This window comes from Lycorma delicatula, chromosome 3 (assembly GCF_047948215.1).
Source record: "Lycorma delicatula isolate Av1 chromosome 3, ASM4794821v1, whole genome shotgun sequence".
NCBI classification, from domain to species: domain Eukaryota; kingdom Metazoa; phylum Arthropoda; class Insecta; order Hemiptera; family Fulgoridae; genus Lycorma; species Lycorma delicatula.
In genome coordinates, this window is record NC_134457.1 from 212,697,694 (window position 1) to 212,715,339 (window position 17,646).

General features: G+C 31.9%; 1 protein-coding gene across 2 annotated transcripts in view; it reads right to left on the minus strand.

Annotated features, from left to right (window-relative positions):
* Nucleotides 1-2,798, minus strand: part of Kap-alpha1 (karyopherin alpha1) — a 76,454-nt gene extending 73,656 nt beyond the window's left edge. The window contains exon 1 of one of the 2 annotated variants that reach the window (XM_075361459.1): nucleotides 2,658-2,798. The gene's annotated coding sequence lies outside the window, so the exon portion shown is untranslated. The remainder of the gene's footprint in view (nucleotides 1-2,657) is intronic. The other variant, XM_075361458.1, reaches the window with a different exon arrangement.
* Between the last annotated feature and the right edge of the window lie 14,848 nt (nucleotides 2,799-17,646).

Here is a 17,646-nt window from a genome sequence, read left to right on the forward strand (position 1 = left end):
TCAAGGACAAAGTATTTTTTGTGACTGCACAAATTAGCAAAATTCTTTTCATTTTTATACTGACTTGAAGCATCATCAGTAAAATAAATGACTTTTTTAATGTTCTGATGTATTTTCTTGAAGTCTGTTAAAAAAGTTTTTGAAAGCAATAAAATGTTGCTGTATTGTGCTTCAAGAGATCACTTAAAATACAGACACTTTTGTGTTATAATACATCATTTTCCTTGAAATAGAACAGAAAAGGGTGAACTGTGGCTTGGCTGCTGACCCAATAGAAGCTTTGTATCTCATCTTGAACAAGAAATGAAAAGTTTTCTGCAAAGTCTTTCAACACTAAACATTCTTCTTCACCTAATTCTGATTTTTTCTTCTTGTAAAACTGAGCTTGAGATTTTGACATGAAATGGTGAGTTTTCAGCTTTTCAAATTTTTCCACTAATGATTCTAAAAACTCATCTTTGGTCTGAAGAACAGTAATCATCTCTGCCCTATCAGCTGTTACCCACTATTTGTACATCTATTGTATCTGGCAACACATCATAATCATCAGAAAAGTTGAGCATGTAAAACAATGCCTGCTTACCTAGACATCTAGTAAACACATACTACTAGTTCCTTATAATCAACATTAAGTATGGGACCATCAATCATGAGTTTGATGTTCTGCTGGTAGGGACAGCCACAAATGCACGAGTCCCAGATGCATCAGTCAAGATACACCATTTTGGATGGAGTTTGCAGAACTTTTCATCTTCCAATTTTTTCCTAAAGGTTTTCACTTTTAAAGGAAACATACAATTCATTTAAGTCTATCAGAACAAGGCACTTCAGCTTATGCACTTTGACACAAACACCCGTGCTGACACAATCCTTTTTACATTGAACCAGTCTTTTACCTTGAGAAAATATGAATAAATTGCTTTTTGTTTCATCCTTCCAGGACTAATAGTTTTTTAGTTATGATTTTTTCCATACACTTACAATCACAAAAATAGGTGTGCACACTGCAACAAAAATGGCCGCTACAAATAAACTGCTTAAATAAAGAAATTAAAAATATAGTTTTAAGGTCCTGAGACATGTAGGTAGGAAACAAGTGGGCAAGTTTCAATTGTTTTTGAATTTCCTGGATCACTTCAAATGGATTGACCCACCAACAATTCCTGAGACGTATGGTTAATTAAACCCCAACCTCCAAATTACACCAGTATCCACTGTCTAGTATACAGATCCATACAAAAGTAATTAACTTTAACTAGGATTTGAACTTCACAACTTTACACTTCAAAAATCAGTTGTTGAAACAACTGATATGTGACAAATAAGCCACTAGATCAGCCAGGGTTATTTGCATTATTGTATTAATTAATTTCATCTATATAGTTATAATAAAATATTATAAGTCTGATAAATAAAAATAACACTAACATATTGACTTAAGTGGTACAATAAAAATCACGTGTAACAGTCATTCCCTACCAACTAAAAAGATAACTAAAGATAAACTGTACATAATACAATTACAAATAACTACTTATGTACAATTTGTAATAAAATTTTTCAAATATTTTCTTCCATTATAAAGCGAATTTTCACACATACTATATTTATCCTGTTATATGCACTTAAAAATGATTGTCATTTGCAAGTAAAAAAAAAAAAAAAAACATTTCTGTCTCTAGAAGTTCTGTTCATGGAAAATGTTGTCAAACCCATTAATACAACTACTATCTACAGCAGGAAATACAAATATCAAAAATAGATTTAAAAAAAAAGGTTGTGTAAGAAATAAACAGAACATGCTTTACAGTAAGATGCAGCTGAAATCCAGGTAACACATACTGACTATTGATGAAATTAATGTTATCACAAAGGGCAAAAATATTTTGATATCTGGAAAGAATCTTAGTACTACTTCAATTAAAAATAAAACAAGTTGTTTAACTGTTAGTATTAACTCTCGATTCCTTCACTAAAGATGTATTGTTAAGTTTAAAGATTCTCAACAGAACTTGAGATCAGAAAGTTTATTTGGATGACACAATACAAACTTTAAATACTAATGTTAAAAACTCTTAAATAAGCTATTAATTAATACAGAGTTTCGAAACATCTTTATTTCAACCGAACACACAAGTATAACACAATCTAAAACTCTAGCAAAACTGAACTATTTCAAATATTTAAAATCAACAGATCAGTTATTTTAAAATAATAGTATTCTCAAAACAATTTTTCTCTTATCTAGTCATTACATTTACGAAATGGCGTACAATTTGTGCAATAGTGTAACCCGGCTACCACAAATACTGCCGACAACTAAAGAATCTGTCATTTTCTAAAAATTTACAACTGGATACCGAACGCTCCTACAAATATTCGTAGTATTTATCTGTAATGCTAATATACCAAAACTAGAGAAAATAAAGATCTAATACCAAGGAAGCACAATTATTGATAAACTTCATCATTTAGTTAAAAAAAAAACTCAACAAAATCATACGCATTTTATGAAAAAGATATTCATTCAGCAATTTCTTAACGAAGTGAAAGGGTCAGGTGAATGAAAAGTTGTATAATTTAAGCACCAAACTTTACAAATAAAATAAACCATTATGCAAAGTTATTAATATAAGGAAAGAATCTTTAAATATTACCTTAATTCAGTAACGACGCCAACTACAGATTACAAAAAAATCAAACTCATGCGAAATGGACTAACGTAAGACTACAAAAATCACAATACATTGCAGGAAGCCACAGCCTCCGTAAGGCTAGGAAATTCTTACGTCATTTTCTGAAAAGTGAAATTAAAGAGCCGAAGTAGTAAGCTTCTGCAAATAATGATGTCTAAAAATATAGTAGCTTGATTCACAATCATTTTACATCTTTTGAGGATTTATTACATAAGTATATTGTGTAACATAAGATGCCATCTAAAAATTAATATGCATCAAATAGATCCACCTGGAAATTTTATGAATTAATAAAAAAAATCATTATTTTAAATTAAAATATTTAGATTTTACAATAAAAAAATAGTTTAATATTAATTAATATAAATGTACTTAGTTTTATAATGCTCCTAGACACTTAAATTAAATTGTCCAAGACACTTAAATAGCAACTAGTAATGTTGGCATATTGCTACCATTAATACGCTGCTGTTTCAAATCGAGAATTTTGTTACTTATACGAACAAAAATTGTTAACATACTTTGCTAGAAATGCAACTGGTGTACAATGCGTTTGCCATTCTTTCTGTGTATGAAATAATGTTCTCATATCTTTTATTCCATAGAACAGTAAATGGATTTTGATAAGTTTTCAAATTGTTTCCCATAATTTTAAGAGTATATAGCAACTAATTCACAATCATAATGCCCCATCTAAACAAAGTTAAAACTAGCTCATGTTTAAAACAGATTTTTTACTATAAACATACAGGATTTCACACTTACAAGAACTAACTAATTGAAAAGTAGTTATTGATTTGTTCAGAGTCTAACTAATTATTCATTTTATTTGTTTTCATTTTATGTTCCTATCACCAAACCCTGCTTCTTTATTTTATTCTCGTACCTATTTTTGTATCCTGTTAATCGCCTGAGACCTTGATCCATTTTTTGAGCCTAGGTTATTTTGTTGTAGTGATTACTAATTTTATCTTTTTCCTTTACTTTTACTAAATAAACAATTTTAAGTACTTAATATACAACTTACATAGTTCTTCTAATAAAAAATTTGGCAAGACTTAATTTTTCTCCAACTTCTACAAATGAAAAGTTGAATCTCTTTATAATTTTGTCAACTCAATTTTCAAAATTCTTCTGTAACAGTATGCTTCAAATTCTCTAATCTACAGTGAACTCCTAAATTTATATTTGAAAGATTTATTTGTTTTATTTATTAATTTGACAACATTATATAAAATTGATCATTAATATACAACTTATAAAGAAAAAAAAAAAAGAAAAAATAAAGGAACAAAATTTAAAGGATTAATAAAAATTAGACAGCTCAAAAACCAAAAATCAAAGAAATTATGCTAGTTTGCAGGAGTTACATTCCAGTAGATCAACAAAACAATTCATATCCACTTACATAAATTCAAAATATAAAAAAAATATAAAGCAAAATAAATTACAATATGTAGAAATAATATAATTAAAAATTTGAAGTTAAAAATTAGTCAAATAAATATCATTCAATTTACTTATTACTTAAGCAATGAAAAGAAACTTAATCTGTAGGTCTCAATACTAATTAATATGTGTGAAAACAAAAATAAATTACAGCACAATATTTATTTATAAGATCTGTATAAAAATTGCCAAGATTTGTATATAAACAGGACATATCAATTAATTTTTCTTAGAAGAATACAATAAATTTAAAATAAAATATTTAATTATTATTATTAATTATTGATGACTTTCCATTATCATCATCAAATAACATTATTCCTTATTAATCAATCTTAAGTTAAAAACAGGTAACCCTAGTCCTTATAATTTAATAGATTATTGAAGAACACTTTACACATGTTCAGAAAAATAAACACCCATTTATTTATATCAATATTATACTTAAAAATAGCCTTACACCAGCAATATATAATGAAATCAAATGGGAAATCCAACACAGATATTCAGAATCATGGAATGTGATCATTACTTTTTTAAATTTCCTACTTCCAAACCTATGTGAAATAAAAAAAAAATAAAAAGTTAAAATTTTTATAGGTAAATATCAAAGGGATTTTTCATGAAAGAAACATATATTAAGTATATCAAATTATAACTTCATCGAATAATCTGTAAGTTTATTGTATATACCTTTAGTAAGTATGTTTAATGAGGTTTGTAACATTTTCAAATAACAATAATAATATTAGACCATATGGCACACAGTAAAAAAAAAAACAACAAATTGTACTGATGGATAGTAGATAGAATGTAATGATCATGTATTTAAGACACCTGTTTAAATATCTAAGAATAATGCCTAATAAATTACATTGATAAGAAAAATTCAATAGGGTTTTGTTCAACCAGAACACACTTGAATTTTGAATTTTAACTTTCTTTTCAATTATATATTTTGAATTATTAAAATGAATAACTTAGTTTTATCACAATTAAGTGCCAGAAAATTACTTCTAATGAGTTTTTTATCACAGTGACACCTTCACAGGCCCTAAGTACTGATATATTAACTAATTTACTATCAAAAATAACTGCAATATCATCTGTGAAACAGTAAAGTTTTCCTCTAATGTTAAGAGATTCATTAAGTTTACATAAGTTATAAAGAACAATATCCTAACAATATCTAAGGAATACTACATTAAATCCTTGATGAATTGCTTGTAATACCACTCATTCAAACTATCTGAAACAAATCAAAAATAGAAGGGAATATCAGATTCAACTCCACCAGATATTTCAACTTTCTTCACTAAGAAGAAATGATCTACATATCAAAAGCTTTCCAAATGTTGAGAAATACTGCAGCTGTTATGTCCCTTTGGTTTGAAATGTGCGACTTGTGTATGACAAATGTAGAACACTTGAGACCACCAAATTGACAGGATGTTTACGTTGTCATAATTTTATAACAAATGACAACCAACGTTATGTTTTAAACAAATATCAAGATTTTTTTATAATTTACTTGTGAAGTTTTAATTAATATTACAAGTAGGATGAGTACGAGAGTTCCTGAAGATGGAATTTAATTCCAAAAGCGCATGAATGCCTCAAATTTAATTGTTGGTAAGTGGTTTTTTGTATATTAACTTTAATTTTATTATTATACCAATGGGCTAAGCTTAACAAAATTATTATAAATAATTTGTGCATCTAAACTCAAGTACAAGTTTATCACATCCATTAATTTTAATTTCCCCTATCAATATCTTAGATTTCTTACTAGAACCTTTAAAAGTAGCCCCTTTAACAATATTTAAAATTAATTTATTATCACTATTAGCCTGAGATATTTTAAAGCTGTAAGAATTAATTTTAGCAACTTTATTTAATAAATTCCTGCAATTTATATAATTATTTTTCAAAACCACATTAAATGGATGAAATTTATATTTTCTGTATAACTTTTTCCCACATCTTATAGAATTAATTATACTCTTACTCATCCATGGTTTGAGTTTACAGAATTTTGATATTTAAAAAAAATAATTTGTTTAATAAAATTATGCAACACATAATAATTAAGTTTATTCAGGAAATGCTAAATAGCCTAATATAAAATTTTCCATACACAGCACATCTCCCCAGTCTTCCATTTGACATCTTTGAGAAGCAAATCATACCAATACATAAAATGTATTTATACACTTGGCCACCAGATATTCTACCCAAACAAAAATCAAAAGATGCCAAAATCAAATCTGATCAGTTAATTCAACATTCATGCCACAAAAATGTACACTACCAATCACAGGACGTAACAAAAATATGATCAACACTCAACCTTTTTTGAATTTTACCTATATTAATTGTATTAGAAGTTCTAGTAGGGGAATTAATGAGGGGAAAATATCCAATTTGATAGAAAACACCCAATATAGTTATGGGTTGTCACCGATTTCTCAAGCAAATCAATATTAATACTCTTAAAAAAAAACGTGTTTTTTATATCAGATAATTACAAGTGCAAGTTTACATCTTCAATGAAATCAGGTATATCACGTATTGAAGATCTGTATATAAGGTCATTTTTACATTATTAGTACATAATTTCAAATTAACAGATCTAAAATTACTTATAGGATCTAAACCAACAAAATTAACTCTGAACACTTTAACATAATCTGTCACTCCATCTGCTTCATTAAAATTGTTGTCAGTAGTAAATTCATCAAAGTTTTCAAACAGGAAAAAAGCAAATTTGAATCAGTTCCATGTTTCAAGTAATATATCTGGCTCAAAATATACATGTCATTTCATAAAGACATAAAATGATTAACATTTTTCTAAATACTTACAATATTAAAACATTATAACTTTGAATTACTGCTTTTAAAATCAAAAAGCCTCAAACAATTCTTATTAAGAACAGACTTGTTAATACTTAATTTATTATCACTAATTACCTCATCAAATGACATTCCAGAAACATAAAAATAAAAAGAGGATTTAACGTTAATTAATCTATAAAACACTATCAAATAGTTTTTTCAGCACTTCAGGTTATTTACTTACATTACTTTTCCATATCATCCTTTTTAATTAAAGAACAGGGTGATTCAAAGAAACGGGAAATTAAAAAAATTAAATAACGTTAATGAAAAATTTTTTTAGAAAATTAATTTTATTTCATGTAATTGTACAAATGTTGCCATTTTAGGATACATACATTTTAGTTTATTTTTTAAAGATGACATCTTCCAGGTGACCTCCTCTTCTACGTAAACACTCACAAAGTCTCTTCGTTAAATTGCTCATGGTTTGACGTAACATCTCAACTGGAATTTCCGCAATTGCTTCTCGGATCTTTGCCTTCAGTTCTTCCGTTGTAGCAGGTCTACTGTGGAACACTTTGCTTTTAAGGTGACCCCAAAAAAGTAATCGCAAGCTGAGAGATCAGATCTGGGAGGCCATCTAATGTCACCATTTCATGAAATGACACGTTGTCCAAACAATCGGCGTACAGCTGCCATCGATATTCGTGCAGTATGTGACGTTGCTCCGTCTTGTTGAAACCAGGCTGTGTTAAGAATTGGTGGAAATCTCTTTTGTTGTTCCACAACAAAGGTTTCAAGCACGGCTATGTAACGACCCGACATCACTGTAATCATAAGACCGTTATCATCCTCAAAAAAATAAGGGCCTATAACACCGTAAGATGACATAGCACACCACATGGTCACTTTCTGGCTGTGCAACGGACGCTGGTGTAACTGCGTAGGATTTTCTTGTGCCCAGTATCTGAAATTTTGTATGTTAACAAATCCACTTAGGTGGAAATGCGCTTCGTCTGACATCCACAGTTCGTGAACAAACTCTTCATTATCATTTTTCTTCTGAAACATTACATTACAGAATTGTGCTCGCACAACTGCATTGTTCGGACGATCTGCAACTTGTATGGATGGTATTACAACTCCTTCACTAACATTCTTCGAACACTTGAACTATGCAATTGTAAAGATTCTGAGAGACGACAGATTGACTGATGTGGACTTCGTGTGACAGCATCTTGTAAAGTTTGAACATTCTGTGGTGTACGGACGGTTCGCTCACGGCCTGGAAGTTTCTTTTTCATTGCCGAACCAGTTCCCTCAAAATGAGATATCCATGTTTTAATTGCATGTGCTGATGGAACACGGTCGTGCCATCCCAGATTAAAATGACGGCAAAATTCTCTACACACTCCCTCCACACTGTCATTGTTTTTGTAAAACACTTTGATAGCAAATGCACGTTGCGCACCACTCCAAGGATCCATGACAACTAAATGGCAGGTTAGGTTAGAGAGGCTGGCGCCACTTATAAAGTGGTACCAATCACCCACGGCTACCAACACAACTTTCAAAATTTCCCATTTCTTTGAATCATCCTGTATTAAAATGCTTGAACTGTGCATGTATATGACCATATAATTTGGTTGGATATTCTTTTTTTGCCGTTGGTGAGGGGAGATATTCTTGCCGTTGGTGAGGGGGCCTGAGTGCTCAGGGATACAGAGTAGCTGGACCGAAGGTGCAACCATATCGGAGAGGTATCTGTTGAGAGCCAGACTAAGGAATGATTCCTGAAAGAGGGCAGCAGCTCTTTCGGTAGTTGTTAGGGGCGTGAGTCACAATGACTTAAACGGCCGTATCAACATCACTCAGTCCTCTGAGTACTGCGCAGCTGAAAGCAATGGAAAACTACAGCTGCTTTTTTTCCAAGAAAATGTGGCTCTCTGCATTTTCACATAGCAACAATGGAGGCGCCTTCCTTGGTAAAATATTCCGGAGGTAAAATAGTCCCCCGTTCGGATCTCCGGGTGGGGACTACTAAGGAAGGGGTCACCAGAAAATTAAAAAATAACATTCTACGAGTCGGAGCGTGGAATGTTAGAAGCTTAAAAAAGGTTGGTAGGCTAGAAAATTTAAAAAGGGAAATGGATAGGGTGAATGTGGATATAGTAGGAATTAGTGAGGTTCGGTGGGAAGAGGAAGGCGACTTTTGGTCAGGTGATTTTAGAGTAATTAACTCAGCGTCAAATAATGGGCAGGCAGGAGTAGGTTTCGTGATGAACAAGAAGATAGGGAGGAGAGTGGAGTATTTCAAAACGCATAGCGATAGAATCATTGTAATAAGGATAAAATCAAAACCTAAACCGACAACGATTGTTAACGTTTATATGCCTACAAGCGCCCATGATGATGATGAGGTAGAGTGTGTATACGAAGAGATTGATGAAGCAATTAAACACGTAAAAGGAGATGAAAATTTAATAATAGTTGGAGATTGGAATGCAAGCATTGGAAAAGGCAAGGAAGGAAATATAGTGGGTGAATACGGGCTGGGCAAAAGGAATGAAAGAGGGGACCGACTTATAGAGTTTTGCACGAAGTATAATTTAGTAATTGCCAACACCCAATTTAAAAATCATAATAGAAGAATATACACTTGGAAAAAGCCAGGCGATACTGGAAGGTATCAGATAGATTATATCATGGTTAAGCAAAGATTTAGAAATCAACTCGTTGACTGCAAAACTTACCCTGGAGCAGACATTGATAGCGACCATAATTTGGTGATAATGAAATGTAGATTGGGGTTTAAAAACCTGAAGAAAAGTTGTCAGATGAATCGGTGGAATTTAGAGAAGCTTGAGGAAGAGGAGGTAAAGAAGATTTTTGAGGAGGACATCGCAAGAGGTCTGAGTAAAAAAGATATGGTAGAAAATGTAGAAGAAGAATGGGAGAATGTTAAAAAGGAAATTCTTAAATCAGCAGAAGCAAACTTAGGCGGAATAAAGAGAACTGGTAGAAAACCTTGGGTTTCAGACGATATATTGCAGCTGATGGATGAACGTAGAAAATATAAGAATGCTAATGATGAAGAAAGTAAAAAGAACTATCGGCAATTAAGAAATGCTATAAATAGGAAATGCAAACTGGCGAAAGAAGAGTGGATTAAAGAAAAGTGTTCAGAAGTGGAAAGAGAAATGAACATTGGTAAAATTGACGGAGCATACAGGAAAGTTAAGGAAAATTTTGGGGTACATAAATTAAAATCTAATAATGTGTTAAACAAAGATGGTATACCAATATATAATACGAAAGGTAAAGTCGATAGATGGGTGGAATATATTGAAGAGTTATACGGAGGAAATGAATTAGAAAATGGTGTTATAGAGGAAGAAGAAGAAGTTGAGGAGGATGAAATGGGAGAAACAATACTGAGATCTGAATTTAAGAGAGCATTAAAAGATTTAAATGGCAGAAAGGCTCCTGGAATAGACGGAATACCTGTAGAATTACTGCGCAGTGCAGGTGAGGAAGCGATTGATAGATTATACAAACTGGTGTGTAATATTTATGAAAAAGGGGAATTTCCGTCAGACTTCAAAAAAAGTGTTATAGTTATGATACCAAAGAAAGCAGGGGCAGATAAATGTGAAGAATACAGAACAATTAGTTTAACTAGTCATGCATCAAAAATCTTAACTAGAATTTTATACAGAAGAATTGAGAGGAGAGTGGAAGAAGTGTTAGGAGAAGACCAATTTGGTTTCAGGAAAAGTATAGGGACAAGGGAAGCAATTTTAGGCCTCAGATTAATAGTAGAAGGAAGATTAAAGAAAAACAAACCAACATACTTGGCGTTTATAGACCTAGAAAAGGCTTTCGATAACGTAGATTGGAATAAAATGTTCAGCATTTTAAAAAAATTAGGGTTCAAATACAGAGATAGAAGAACAATTGCTAACATGTACAGGAACCAAACAGCAACAATAACAATTGAAGAACATAAGAAAGAAGCCCTAATAAGAAAGGGAGTCCGACAAGGATGTTCCCTATCTCCGTTACTTTTTAATCTTTACATGGAACTAGCAGTTAATGATGTTAAAGAACAATTTAGATTCGGAGTAACAGTACAAGGTGAAAAGATAAAGATGCTACGATTTGCTGATGATATAGTAATTCTAGCCGAGAGTAAAAAGGATTTAGAAGAAACAATGAACGGCATAGATGAAGTCCTACGCAAGAACTATCGCATGAAAATAAACAAGAACAAAACAAAAGTAATGAAATGTAGTAGAAATAACAAAGATGGACCACTGAATGTGAAAATAGGAGGAGAAAAGATTATGGAGGTAGAAGAATTTTGTTATTTGGGAAGTAAAATTACTAAAGATGGACGAAGCAGGAGCGATATAAAATGCCGAATAGCACAAGCTAAACGAGCCTTCAGTAAGAAATATAATTTGTTTACATCAAAAATTAATTTAAATCTCAGGAAAAGATTTTTGAAAGTGTATGTTTGGAGTGTCACTTTATATGGAAGTGAAACTTGGACAATCGGAGTATCTGAGAAGAAAAGATTAGAAGCTTTTGAAATGTGGTGCTATAGGAGAATGTTAAAAATCAGATGGGTGGATAAAGTGACAAATGAAGAGGTATTGCGGCAAATAGATGAAGAAAGAAGCATTTGGAAGAATATAGTTAAAAGAAGAGACAGACTTATAGGCCACATACTAAGGCATCCTGGAATAGTCGCTTTAATATTGGAAGGACAGGTAGAAGGGAAAAATTGTGTAGGCAGGCCACGTTTGGAGTATGTAAAACAAATTGTTGGGGATGTAGGATGTAGAGGGTATACTGAAATGAAACGACTAGCACTAGATAGGGAATCTTGGAGAGCTGCATCAAACCAGTCAAATGACTGAAGACAAAAAAAAAAAATTCTTTTTTAATTAAGATAAAAGTGGAAATTTTCATATGAAATGTTGATGATGAAATAATTAAATAGTGGTATTTTTTTTTTTTATTTTAGCACCTCAACAATATCTTTGGCTTCCAGATTTATAAAAAAGATTCAAATTGGTCTAAAATTTTTTTTTCAACTTTTAAATTTTATATTATAAATCAACTTCTTTTATGAAGTCTCTGTATAGTTGTACTAAGCAGCTTTAAATAACTTCCTTTGATTAGCAATCCATTGTAACAATACTGTCAAAAACAATAACATTCTCTGACATGTTTTATAATATACACCTCTCTTGAAATTTAATGCATCAGTTTTTTCTGTCATTTTTATTTTATTTCTATCTATTTTCAAATCATATTTCATACAATGATCAATTTGGCTAAAGGATGGCCATTTCCTTCTTTCATCTTAACAGCCAATCAAAAGAATATCCACTTTTTATGGTATATGTTTAATTTCAATTTTTTAAGTTTTGTTTAAATTGTTACAATTTCATACATTGATTTTGTACTACTTTTTCTCAGTTAAGAAAAACTAAGTCCTTTTTTGAGAGTGTTCTACCGCATCTCTGCTCCTTTGCTTGTGATATGGTCTTATGTTATTGTGTCAATAATAGTCAGGGATATCTCAATACAGGAAGATGTTAGAATGCCAATAAAGGAAGAAATTAATTAAAAGTGTTAAAGGATCCAATTCTCAAATTCATTTTTTTTTTCATCTTTTATGACCGCACAGGATCACTTTAGTCAGTTCAATAACCAAGTCTCTTTGAAGAACTGATAAGGCCTTGCAGTCCTCCGAGTACCTTTCATACGTTCTGATCTCCATACCTTTTTTAGTGTTGAAAATGTTCGTGTTGTGAGTTGCTTTCTTGTGAGTGTAAAGCGAGTGTTTTTGTCCTTGATTTTTTAGTTTAATTTTATCTTGTCTGTGGTGTCTTCTGGTGTAAGGCCAATTTCCTTCTTTTATTTCTCTGATCGATCTGCATTCCATCTTGGTTTTTCAAGTTGAAATTGTACTGTAGTTTTGTTTTTTCTGTTTAGCCTCTGGAACCACCGTAAGGTATTACTTGAGAGTATGAATGAGGATGATATGTGTGAGTGTAAATAAAATGTAGTCTTGTACAGTCTCAGGTTGACCATTCCTGAGATGTGTGGTTAATTGAAACCCAACCACCAAAGAACACCACTATTTACAATCTAGTATTCAAATCCATATAAATGTTACTAGGATTTGAACCTTAGAATTTTCTACTTTGAAATCAGCTGACTTGCGATGATGAATTAACCATTAAACCACCCCGATGGGCGAGATTGTACTGTACCAGCTGTTTCAGAAGCCTCAAATCTTGCACCCTCATGATGTATCCAAAGAATCCTAGTATCTCCTTTTACATATGGTATCAATGATGGTTCTAACTCTTTGTACATGACCTTTTTTGGGCACAATCCACCACGGCTCATCTTTCTGGGACTTTTTGTTGATGCAGGTTCTTCCAATTCTTTTTTCAATTTTCTGGAGTCTGTCAGTCTTTGATTGTTGAGGTGGAAGAGTGTTTCTGCTGCATATGTAGTTTCCGCTTTTATAAATGTGATGTAGTGTCTTATTATTGCATTTATGGATAAACATTTCTACTATAGGTGTACAAGGTTAATTTTTGTGATTTAGCTAGTTTGTCTGAATTGATGTTTCTTCGTTTAGGTTATTTGTTATTATTTCTCAGAGATATTTAAATTGGGTCACTATGTTGACTTTATTACCATTTGTGTTTGTGTTTACATCTTTTACTTGTGTTTATTTCTGGTGTATAATTTCTGTCTTTTTGAATGATATTTTAAGACAAATTTTATTTGCAATGCTTTGAGGTTCTAATATCTGTATTCTAGCTTCATCGCTGTCATTTGCTAGCAGTGCCAAATTGTTAACAAAACCAAGGCAGTTTATTTTGATTTTTTGGTCTACTTTTATTTTTGGGGGCATTTTTTTGAGCCATTCCCTCATTACCAATTCCAGGACATATTGAATATTAGAGGTGAGAGTCATCACTTTGGCACAGTCCTGTTTTGATCTCAAGTGGTTCAGAGATTTTGATTCTGAATTTCACTTTTGACTTAGAGTTTGTGAGGGTCAGTTTTATCATGTTTATTAATTTGGGATGCAGTGCGAGGTTAGAATTTTTAGTAGGGATTCTCTGTGGATGCAATCATGCTTTATTGAAGTCTACAAATGTTATCTCCATGTCTCTGTTTCTTTTTCTGTTGTAATCCATTATTAGCTTGAGACTCATGATCTGGTCTGGACAGCTCCTCCAGGTTCTGAAACCTACCTGGTATTTTTCTAGTTCTTTATTAATTTGTAAACCGAGGCTGTTGAGAACGATTATTGAGAGAATTTTGTATGTTTTTGTCTATGAGTGAGATTCCCCTGCAGTTGTTAGGATCTGTTTTGTCTGCTTTTTTGTATAGCGGGTGGATAAGGGCTGTTGTTCAATGTTCTGGAAGTTGATCTTTGATTCAGATGTTGACAAGCTGTTGATGAAGAATGATTTTTGCTGGTCTTCCTGTTTGTTTTCAAATCTCTACAAAGATATGATTTTTTCCCACTGATTTTGTAATTCTTCACCTCACCCAGTGCTTGGTAGACTTCACTTATTGTGGGAGGGTTGATGTTTTTTGGTGGTGTAGTTACTGGGGTACTGGTGTCGAAGTTTAGGAGTTCTGTTAGTTCTTCACAATTTAGGAGTTTGATAAAATATTTAGCTAGGATTTCCACGTTGTCATTATTTTTATGGTCCAGATTTGGTTTTCATCCTTCATTGGTAGGGTTGTGGTTTCATATTTTTTAAGTGATTTTTCAAAGGTTTTGTGGTAGTTTCTCAACCCCATTTTGTTGAATTCTACTTCTATTGATTTCAATGTGTCTTTATGGGTTGTCTTTTTGTTTTCCTTGGGGTTTGGGTGGTTTCTTTTCTTTGTTTTACTAGATTTTGGAAGGATTTTTCTGATTTTTGGGATTGGTGGAATGCCAAGCTAAATGCACTTCACTGGTTTATCACATTTGCTTCTCCACAATAGATGCTTTTTATGGGCTTTTATTAGGTTCAATTCTTCTGTGATTTGTTTAAGGTTGTTGACTAGGTCTTTGATTTTTTCTGTGATTGTTATTTTTTCAGTTGCTTTTTGTAATTTTGATTTTTGATTAATTGTGTAAGATTTAATTTTATTTTAGTTTTAGAAGCTTGGTTTTGTTGCTTCCTTTGGAGAGTGACCTTAATTTCAATTTTGACTATGTAGTGATCTGATCCTGTGCCTATTCCTTGGAGGATATTTACACTGTAGATCACTTTGCAGTGGTGTTTTTCCACCATGACATGATCTGACATGATCTAGGCATGATCTAGTTGCCATTCTTCTTTAGTGTAATCAGGTTCCAGGTTTTACATTTTTGAGGTTTCCTCTTGAAATATGTAGATTTTGAGTTTAGGTTGTAGTTTCTGTAGTGATTGATGAGTTTATGTCCATTTTCATTTGTTTTCTTTAGGGGGGGCCATTTTCCGATGATGTCACAATATTTTCTTTATTTGCCTTGTTGAGCATTGAAGTCTCCAAATAGTTGTTCAATTTGATGTTTAGTAATGTTATTTATGGTCTGGTTGAGTAAGTCTCAGAAATTTTCAGTTTCTTTACAGTCTTTTTGAGATTTGTTTTTATTAGTGGGGGCATGGACATTTATTATGGTGTAGATTTTATTAGATGCTTTTAGGGTGAGTGTTGAGATTCCTGGGAAATGTGACTTGAATTCTTGTTTGGAGTTTATTATTTTGAGGCTGACCAAAGAGCATGTTCCAAACTTTGGGACACTTTACATCACCCTTTTCCCAGGTATACCTTTGTAGGGGCTATATCCTTGAGATACCATGGTATCCCGGTTGGTGTTTCTTATTTCTTGCAGTCCTTCTGATGAGAATTTTGTGTTGATCCATTAGGTAGATTATTATTTTCAATTTACCAGTCTGCATAAGTGAGTTTTCATTATGTGTGGAAATGTAGATGATTTGCTCCAGTTTTATTTTAGATTCTGTATTGTTCTTATTTTTATATGGTGCTCACCATATTCAAGTGCTGCCTTCTCTGAACTTAGTGTTGCTTGATTCAGCTGGTGGACTGTTCCTTAAACGTCCTTTCATAGTTGACTGTCAAGGAGATACCTGTGGTGGGACTAGGTCCCGACTTACAACTCTAGATTTGATCTAGTGAGGTGATAGTGGGGTATCACTAGATGATGGATGAAGTTGTGAAGTTTGTTTAGATTCAGTTCACCAAACAAATTCTCCTATTGGTTCAGGTGCACCTTGTGGCCCTTGTGCCCTCAACCTGGTGTTTGTTAAAGTTGATATTTTGGAGAAAAGTTGAAAATTTTGATCCTAAACATTATGGCCAAAGTAATTTTTAATAAGATTAAATAAAATATGAATTTTGCCAAGCATTATAACTGATCAAAATTCAAAAGCATATCAGAGACCTTTTTTGACAAAATATGTATGAGCATAAATAAAACTGTCAGGATCAAGGGAAGGATTAATAGAAGAATATTTGGTCGACAAAGAAAGACACAGATTATTTTGACACCAAAGTTTTTTTAATGCCAATGTAAGTACAGTAGAACATGTCTTGAGAAGGAGCAGTTTGAGCTCTGTAAACTTAAATTCAAAAGAGGTGAGATGGAATGGTTATCTGATAGAAAGCTGAAAGCAACAAATGACACTTCTTCAAAATTATTTATTTTTTTAATTTATTCCTTGAAGGAGAACAGTTTTGAAAAAAAAAGATTAAATATTTTGTTTATTGAATGTAGAATTTGTTTTGAAAAAGATTGATTTAATTTTTGCTGTATTTTAATTTTTACTATCTGGCTTACACCACACTGCTCTTAACTAAACTTAGTGATGATTCCTTCCTGGAAATAGAAAATCAGATTTTGAACTGTGGTGGACCTTCAATAAGTGAATTTCTCACAAAAGATTCTTATTAATTTATGAAATAGCTTACACTTCCATGTTCAAGTATGTGTCATTTCAAGAGAACAGAAATTTATTTTTGCTTCAAGAAATGTCTAAATGTCTAATACATTAATGTCATACGTATAATTTTGTGGAATGACAGCATGTGTATTAACATTCAATTGATAGCACTTTGGTCTTTTAGGGCAAAGACAATTGACAACAGATTTTCAGTTTCATTCAATTATTTATTTTATTTCTGGCAATTACAGGCTGGAGCTTAATTTACAGTCACCATACTTTCTTATTTTTTTAAAATAAGAAATGAGTTTTATAGTTTGTGAAAAATTCCAAGGCTGACTGAAATTTTAACCTAGAATCTATCTTCCAGATGAAAGCAAAAACTTCCTCACTCTGTCATGGAGGTTAGCAGAGTTATTTTATTGCCCTGTTTTAATGTTCTTTGGCATGCTGCTTATGTCTAGTTTTGTTTCTCTATAGTGTCTCTAAAAAATATCAGTTGGGTTGAATTGAAGAATCTGGAATCAGAACTTTTCACACTGACTGTTTTTGCTGTTCAAAAAGTTGGTTTTGTAATAACAAAAAGAATATTTACAAGTATACTGTTTGATATTATGGTATCCTGTACACATTACAAAACAAATTAGCTATTTATACTATGCAGAGAATGTGTTG